The sequence below is a fragment of the Petaurus breviceps genome, unplaced genomic scaffold (genome assembly GCF_028583685.1).
Source record: "Petaurus breviceps papuanus isolate PSGF00001 unplaced genomic scaffold, PetGlider_PUasm1.0 164, whole genome shotgun sequence".
Classification (NCBI taxonomy): Eukaryota; Metazoa; Chordata; class Mammalia; order Diprotodontia; family Petauridae; genus Petaurus; species Petaurus breviceps.
Window position 1 is genome coordinate 6,567 of NW_027185735.1, and position 9,320 is coordinate 15,886.

At 38.9% G+C, this 9,320-nt stretch overlaps 1 pseudogene; it reads left to right on the forward strand.

Annotated features, from left to right (window-relative positions):
* Positions 1-855: 855 nt before the first annotated feature.
* Positions 856-2,624, forward strand: LOC138156940 (protein FAM136A pseudogene; annotated as a pseudogene).
* The last annotated feature ends 6,696 nt before the right edge of the window (positions 2,625-9,320 follow it).

Sequence of the window (9,320 nt, forward strand, 5' to 3'; positions counted from 1 at the left end):
AAAGAACTAGAAAGAACTGAGTTTGAATCCAAATTGAAGCAAACTACCTGCTCGTTTTCTTTTTCTTCTTTGGTTTTATTTCCTCTTTCCCATTGTTCATTCCATCTGATACAATCCTTTTTTATAACCTGACTAAAGTCTAATGTGGACGTATTTGCAGACCCCATACTTGACTGTATGCTATCATGGTGGGAGGAGGGGAGGAGCAGGAGGGAGAGAAAATTTGAAACTCAAGGAATTGTGAAACTGTATCTTGTAAAATAAAAGTAAACAAACAAATTAATAAAGAAAAAATTTTTTTAAATTTAAGAATAAAAAAAAAATCATACCAGCAGTCCTCAGGCATGCTGCCATGTTTGGTGTTATAACAGTGAATGAAAAAAATCATATCTATAATTCATTAGGACGATTCATGTTATGATTTTGTTTGAATTATTCTGGTTATGAATTTTTGATTGTCATGTCTGACGATCCTTGTCATGAATCCATTGAATTGTTTTCTTGAGTAAGATCATCACACTTACTGAATCTCAGATCATTAGCACCAGTGTTATCTTAGGATATGTAAATTATGGCAAGGGAAGACATTAAACATTCATGATGGAATGCCATTCACCGAGAACTCATATCTTCCTTCCATGTATTTCAAAATGACCCAGTGAGCCAAATACACTGACATCCTTTTCTTACAAATTGCTCCCACAATTATCCCTTACTTCAATTCTTAATCTTCATTTTCTCCTATTTATCTCTTTCCTTCCCTACTCTTAAGATACAAAGAGGTCGAGGGGGGGCAGGGCCGCTCTCGGAGCTTCATGTGGACGTCCGGCTAGATAACTCAGGCGGCACAGGGCACGGGCCCTGGGGGCGAGGGGGGAGGGTATACGCCATGGTGGAGTCGCAGCAGCTGCGGGTGCAGGAGGTGGTGGACACCATGGTGAAAGGGCTGGAGCGTGAGAATATCCGCAAGATGCAGGGTACCATGTTCCGGTGCAGTGCCAGCTGCTGTGAAGATACCCAGGCCTCCATGCAGCAGGTTCATCAGTGCATTGAATGCTGCCATGCTCCCTTGGCCCAGGCACAGGCCTTCGTGACCAGTGAACTGGAGAAATTCCAGGACCATCTGGCTCGATGCACCATGCACTGCAATGACAAAGCCAAAGACTTGATGGATGCTGGGAGCAAGGAGCAGCAGGTGAAGAGGCAGCTAGAGTCCTGTGTGACCAAATGTGTTGATAACCATACGCAACTCATCCCTACCATGACCAAGAAGATGAAGAATTCCCTGGCATCTATTGCAAAATAGTCATTGTCAGTAGTCATCTGGGGTGGGAAAATGGGTCTGCTTGTAAAAATGTATGGAAATTTTTTACCTTTCAGTGAAAATTTAAGAATGAAGAAATTGAGGCTGGTAGCAAGTTTAAGAATACCTTTATGGGAATTTCACAGCTGCCTCTGGACTCTGTTCGTTCCATTATATGTTTTAGCCCATAGGTGAAGACATGAAAGAAACTGGTTCTCAGATTTGGATTGGAGGCAGCATGGAGGGCTGATAGTACCCATGTCCATCCCTTCAGTGAAGTTGCCCTCTGTTCTATCTGTTGGAGCCCATAATGGCTTTCAGCTGGTTCAGAGGTATTCCATTCCTAGAAGCTGGAATAACCCTTTGGGTTTATAGGTATTAGCAGTTCTCTTCCCCAACCTACCTCCCATTTTGTATGCATCCCTGAAGTAGCCCTCCACTTTTGTTTGGTGCCAACTTCACACCCACCTGATTGAACCATTTCCCATAGACCAGAAAGCAGCAGCTATGAGTTCACTACTGATTGGAAAAGAGAAGCACAGTTGTGCTTTTCTCCCCAATAAAAGAACCTGGCATTCAGAGAGGAGTCTGGGGGAAAAGTGTTACTTTGATTAGAGCTCTGAGCAGCTGCCAGGTGATCTTTCCTTTGATGAAGACAGTGCTCACATGAGCTATCAGCTGGGACACCAAGGAAGAACATGAATGGGAAATCTCTCACCAGACATGTGAAGCTCGGGTTCCTTCACGCTGGCTTTTCCAGGACTGCTGCTCAGGTTACTTTTTCTTGCCCTTCTGGAAGGTACTACAGGGGCAACACTTCATTTAGAGTGTTTTATGAGACTAACATGAAACGGTTTTGAGTGAAGGCCAAAGAAAATCTCTCTTTGCTTGCAGAACAGTCTTAAGCCTCTTGTTTAATGGAATGGTAGATGACTGGTTTGGGGAAAACAGGTTTCCCCAAAGGAGAAAAGATGTGATACCTGACCCTGGCCCTCTTCAACAGAAACAACTTGCTGAGAGGACTCTCTTAGGACAGGGAAGGGTAGGAAGACAACTTAAATTTCTAAGCAGGCTGCAAAGGAGAGCTTTTGTTTACCCTGGAGTACAGGAGGCAGCGTGCACCAATTATCCAGTTATCACTCAGTTAAAACTTTGAGCAACATGTCAGTACCAGGCCTTGTGTTGGAAAAGATCTTGTTCTCTTTATACCAACTTCTTACTGAATGGGATTAACGTAGCCTTTCTGTTCAGTGTTTCAAGGCTATTTGATATTTTCCTAGTGGTTTGATGAAAAAATAAATTGATTTTTTTTTACTTCCAAAAAAAAAACAAGATACAAATAGATCTTCCCCTGTCATATAACAAATATTGGTGGATATTATAATTATTTGAGATCTTATAGTCCTACATCTCTCCTCTATTCCCTACTCCTTTAACCCAGTGATCCAACATATGAGAACCTGGCTCCTGAGGAATGCCATTTAGCATGGTTACCTGATGGCTCTATTCACTACAAGACAGTCATATGCAATTGGACTGAAAGAACAATTAATCTGATAAAAGGAGACACCGTAGGGAGTAGGGATACTGACAACTCCTTCCAGTTGACTGAACTCCATGCTGCATAGTTGACTTGTGAAAGAACCTAAATGTTCTCCTTAAAGGGATGAAGAAAAGATGATCTTCATCTATACTTGTGGTTTTGATTCAGATCAAGTGGTCTGGGGCCTGGAGAGAACAAGATTCGGCAATGAAAGGCTCTCTCCCTTAGTATCCAGAACAAAGAAGGAATTCTGCTGATGATACCCATTGAATATAGTTATTCATGGAGCACATTAGCACTAAGTAGAAACATGTTAAACAACCAACCAGGTTGGAGCTCTTACAAGAGTACCAGAGGTGGGAAGTGGATCTTGTGCCAATGTAAATATTCAAATGCTAATATGTTCCCACTTGTTAAGTAAAACTTAGCTATTCCGAACCAAGTAACACCCAACCTGTGCCCTACTTATAAAATGGAACTCTCACCCCCTTAAGGTAAGAGGGCTGCCTATGTAGACTTGTGAACAATGGTATCATTATCCATCTGACTACGCAAATCAGTGAGGAAATTCCAGGAAGTTACATCTATGACAAGTCCATGTTACCCTGGAAAGGAGAAAGGAAATCTCTTGTCTGGTTATTTCTTGGATCCAATCTCCAGGAAATTTAACCTGATAAGAATGGAATGTTTTGAGATCTTGTTGTTACTGATCTTCTCAAAACATTCTTTATTCCTTTCCTGCAGCAGAGCCTCAAGATCCTTGCCTCCTCGGAGGATTCCATGCATTCTGAAACAGTAGTTCAGGTGCCCCTCAACCGGCATCCTTTGAGATGGATTGGGAAACTCTCCCAAAACTAGGTCTGGTATTCTTGGAGACATCTTGCTTTCCAATAGTATGGAAGAGGTAATGCAGACATCTGATATCTGAAAACATCTCTCTCTTGCACATTATAGAGTAGTTACTTTTCTCAGGGCAACTCTGCAAGCTCCTCTTTGTATTTGTTTCTCTAGTTCCACATCAATTTTAAGATTCTTAGATGTTCAGAGCCAAGATGATGGAGCTAAAGGAGGAACTCATCTGAACTCGCCCAAGAATTGCTTCATTAACCTCTAAAATTTGAATCTGAGTGGTTTTTAGTGTGGCAGAATCTACAGGAGATGGAGATTGGCAGATTTCCATCCCAGAAAAGTATGGAAGAGTAAGATTTCTTGTGCCAAGCAGGGGAAGTGCAGAGCATGTAGCACATGGGCTGCACCAGCACAGACCCAACCATAGGGGAGCCAGAGCAAGCCCAGGTGAACTGACTCACCCACTGCAGGGGAGATTCCCAAATCTCTCACCACAGGACAGGGGTCTGTCAGAGCAGGGTAAGAGACAAGAACAGGGCCTGTGGCAGTGACAGCAGCTACTACTGAGCTATCAGCCCACAGCCTGGAAGTTTAAAAATCACCTTCCTGAACTTCCAGGAGCCAAAATGGCACAGAAACCATAGCTGCTCTCATCTCCCTCTCTTTCTGTGAAAAACCTACAAAATATTGCCACAGGGTATATCCTGAAATAGTGAGAACAACTGTAGGCTTGGAAACCTGGAGGGGAGGGTGTGGCTGTGGCTGTGCTGAGGGTAAAGTGTAGGACAGGAGGCTATCCAACAACCTCCATCTCAGTGAATCAGAGGGAGATACTGATCCCCAGTGGGGTGGGGCCAGCAAGCACTAATACCTGAACCACACGTGTGCCTTCAAGCATCCAAGGGCATTGGCAGATGCCAGCACATTCCCAGACACCATCTGCTGAGCCCCAGGGCTGTGGAGGGGGAATCCTGAAGCACTCAGACCACCCCTCCCACACTGAGAGCTTCAGTGTAACCCCTGGGAATACCAAAAGTCCTGTCCTTCAGGGTCCTGATAAAAATCTCAAGTCTATTTTGCCCTATTACATTAAGACCAAACTTCTAAAGGCACAACTATAAAATAATTATCTTAATTCCACATAATTAAGTAATTCTTAGCTGTTCTACTTTGGTTACAGACAATAAAGGAAGCAATAGTTGTGCAGTTATTACAATGATCAGCAGTCAGTAGTTTGGTTTAACTGTAAAAGGAAAGCTGACTACTCTGCCTTAAGTGATCCCCACCACATTCTTTTTTTCCATTTCCTGCTTTCAGGCAGCCCAGTGGGTCTGACTTTCCAGAGTTTTTTCCTGTCCTGAATGGGCCCCTGGTACATGTGGTTGAAAATGAAATAACAGGAAAGAGATTTACCATTAAGAGATGGCAGAACTCTGCTTACCAAACTAACTCCCCCTAACAACACTAACTTTCATTTTTAGCCCAGCAAATTCATGAGGGTCTAGATGTCTGTGGTTTAATTTTTTTTTCTATAATTAGAGTAGGCTACACCATTTATGAGTAAAAGGATTGTGCTTCATTTCAAGCCACCCCCTAAAAAACTGACTACCTCACATTTCTATTTCTATGGCATTTTGAGAGATAGCTTCCATTATATTCTCTTTGTAGATTATCATAACCTTCCCTTCACTTCCTTTTAGCAAATTAAATAAATTCATACAAGTTCTCTTTTGGGTTAACCATATGTTTATCTTACTACTGTGCCTTACTCTGAATCAACCGAAAATACACTGTGTCTAGAGTCATGACTTGGGTTCAAATTCTATTTCTGAACCTTACTACTACTGAGACCTAGGGAAAATCATTTAAACTCCCTTAACTTCAGTTTTCTCATTGTGAGGCATTAGACAGACTGCTCCTAGAGGTCAGTGTCAGATCCAGAACTGGATCAGCCAGTTAATGTTATTATCTCATGGCTTGTAGCAAGCATATGAGTGTCAGCATACAACATAAACTTTAAAGAAACAGAAAAAATATTTCGAACTGATTGATGCTCTAGGCAAGTGAAGAGAGAGAGAACAGGAAATAATTATTCATATAAGACAAGGAAGACCACAAGAGGATCTCCTTTGAAGTTTTTTTTACTTTATTTTTAGTTTTCAACATTCATTTCCACAAGATTTTGAGATACAAATTTTATCCCTATCTCTCCCCTACCCCACCCCAAGATAGCATACCTACTGAATAATCCCTTTCCCCCAATACGTTCTCCCTTAAATTCCCCCCCCCCACCCTTCCCCCCAACTACCTTGTAGGGCAAGATGAATATCTATACTCCATTGCCTGTTTTTCTTATTTCCTGGTTACATGTAAAAAAAGAATTTTTATCATTTGTTTTTGAAACTTAGAGTTCCAGGTTCTTTCCATTCTTCCTTCCTCAACCACCTGCACTGGGAAGACAAGCAATTTAATATAGGTTGTACATGTGTAGTTACGCAAAATGTTTCCATAGCAGTTATATTGTGAAAGACTAACTATATTTCCTTCCATCCTATCCCACCTCCCACTTATCCTATTTTCTCCTTTGACCCTGTCCCTTTGCAAAAGTGTTAGCTTCTAACTACCTCTCCTCCAATCTGCCCTCCCTTCTGTCATCCCCCCTCTTATCCCCTTACCCCCTACTTTCCTGTAGGGTAAGATACTCAATTGAGTGTGTATGTCATTTCCTCCTTAAGACAAATTCAATGATTGAAAGTTTGACTCATTCCCTTTCACCTTCCTACTTTTACCTGCCATTGTAACAGTTTTCTCTTGCCTCTTGTATATGAGATAATTTACCCTATTCTATCTCTCCCTTTCTCCTTCTCTCAATATATTCCTGTTGCACCTCTTAATTTTGTTTTTTAATATCATCACTTCATATTCAATTCATCCTGTGCCCTCTATGTGTACATGTATACATACACACAGATATATATATACACATATACACCCTCCTCTAGCTACATATATGTATGTATACATATGTATGTATATATATATATATACTTACATTCCCTCCAACTATACTTTTACTGAAAAGTCTCATGAGTTACAATTTTCAACTTTAACAAATTCCTTATGATATCTTTTTCCTGTTTACCTTCTCGTGCTTTTCTTGCTTCTTGTATTTGAAAGTCAAATTTTCTGTTCATACCTGATTTTTTCATAAAGGATGTTTCAAAATTCTCTATTTCATTGAATGACCCTATTTTCCCCGGAAGTATTATACTCATTTTTGCTGAGTAGGTGATGCTTGGTTTTAATTTTAACTCCTTTGACCTCCAGAATATCATATTCGAAGTGCTTCAATCCTTTAAGTAGGAGCTGCTAGATCTTGCATTATCCTGATTGTGTTTCCACAATACTAAAAGGGTTTCTTCTTCATTTCCTTGTAATATTTTCTCCTTGACCTGGGAACTCTGGAATTTGGTCATAATATTCCAAGGAGTTTTATTTTGGGGATCTTTTTCAAGAGGCATCATTATCTGAAAAGGATGCATTTAGTATTTTTGCCTTTTTGCACTAGATTGTAAGATTTTGATGTCCTATGAACAAGAAGAGGTGTCAGGATTAAACTGTTGACTGTCAGACTGTTCTTTCCTAGAGCATCCAAGTCTGCTGCCACCTACTGTACAAATTGGTATCAAGAGAGACAGCATTTTTCTGTCCTGTCCCTTTTAGCTTGATTCTTTACTTACAAGGAAAAAGCAGTTTTCAAAAGAGACCATTAGAATGCTGCCAAAAATGCAAATTATTCTCCAATCAGCCCTTGAGATTCTCTAATTTTGTATATTACAAAGCCTGAACTCGCTTGTTTTTCTCTGTCTCCCTGTATTTTCTTCCCTTAACTTACATTTTATTATCCTGTCATTGCTGCATAACCTATAGGAAAAATAACAATTCAAAGCATTTTATAGAATACAGTTTTATTTCTGTTCTTATAAAATACATATTGTCTTCCCAAGCCTGAAAAGGCTCTTTCACCCCATGTTATCTTCAAGCTATCTTTACACATATTTTCTCTTTCACTGGCTCTTAGGAAAAGTATGTACCTTTTACCTTCCTTTAAGGTATTTCACCTTTTCTAATCTGTTTTCTGAACTTCTCTCTTAGGTCATCTTAAATTTTGTCCTCACTCTGTGTCTGTGTTTGAGTTTTCTTCCCCTATTTAGACAATTCAGGAAAAAAAATGAAGTAGTTTTGTTTATATAAATGTTTAATTCTTTAAAGTCCTGTATTCATTTTTTTTCCATTTAGGTTTTATTCAGTTTTTCTGGATAAGGTATTCTTGATTTTTAACTGTTAGGAATAGTGTATTCTACGTTTTCCACTTCCTTAGAGTGGTGGCTGTTAAATCATATGTGATCCTGACTTGGACTCCTCAGTATTTGAATTCTTTCTGATTACTTCTAGGAATTTTTCCCCCTAACATGGAAACTCTGGATTGTAGCTATAATATTACTAGAGGTTATAGCTTGGAGTTTTCTTTCAAGAGATGACCAATGTATCTATTTCTAATTCTATTCTACCCTCTGATTCTGTTTATCATGTAATTTTCCCCTTTTTTCAAAGTTTTCCTCTTATTTCTTCCCTCCCCACACAAGAAATGGCTACCATTAGACACAAATTACTATACATATGTGAAATTATTCTTATTAATTTTTTTTCTCTAGATATAGATGGTATCTTTCTTCATGTATCCTTTAAAGTTATTTTGGATATTTATAATAGATAAAATTTCATATTTACAAAAAGTTGTTCTTAAAAAATATTGACTTTATTGTATGCAACATTTTCTTGCTTCTGCTCATTTCATTCTTGATTATCTTCTGCAAGTCTTTCCATTTTTTTCTAAAACCATTGAGCTCATCATTTCTTATAGCATGATGGTATTCCATCACAAGCATATACCACAACTTGCTCAGCAATTCCCCAACTAATGTACACCCTGCAAATTTCAACTCTTTGCCACTGCAAAGTTATTATAAATATTTCAGAACATATAGATTCTTTTCCTTTTCCCTAATCATCTTCAAAATGAACCAAGTAGTGGCATTGTTGGGTCAAAGGGTATAGGTAGTTTAATAACTCCTTGGGCATAAATCTAGAATGGTTGGAAAAATTCACAATTCCACCAAGAATGAGTGTCCCAATTTTTCTATATCCACTCCCACATTTGTCACTTTCCCCTTCTATCATTTTAGCCAGTCTGGTATGTGTAAAATGATGACACAATGCAGTTTTAATTAGCATTTCTTTAATCCATAATGATTAGGAAATGTTTCATGTGACTATAAATTGCTTTGATTTGTTCAGAAAATCGCCTGTTAATATTCTTTTTTTCAAACTTTTCCTTTTATTTCTTCCCTCATCACCTAAGAGATGGCTCCCATTAGACACAAATCAGCATACATATGTGAAATAATTCTACTCCAGTTTTTTCTCTAAATATAGACATAGATACATGACCTTTTATTAATTAAGAAATGATAAATATCCTAATTTATTTGAAGAGAATTCAATATAAAACACTGAATTTCCTTTACATAATTAAAAAAATGTAATATCTATGTAATAAACACA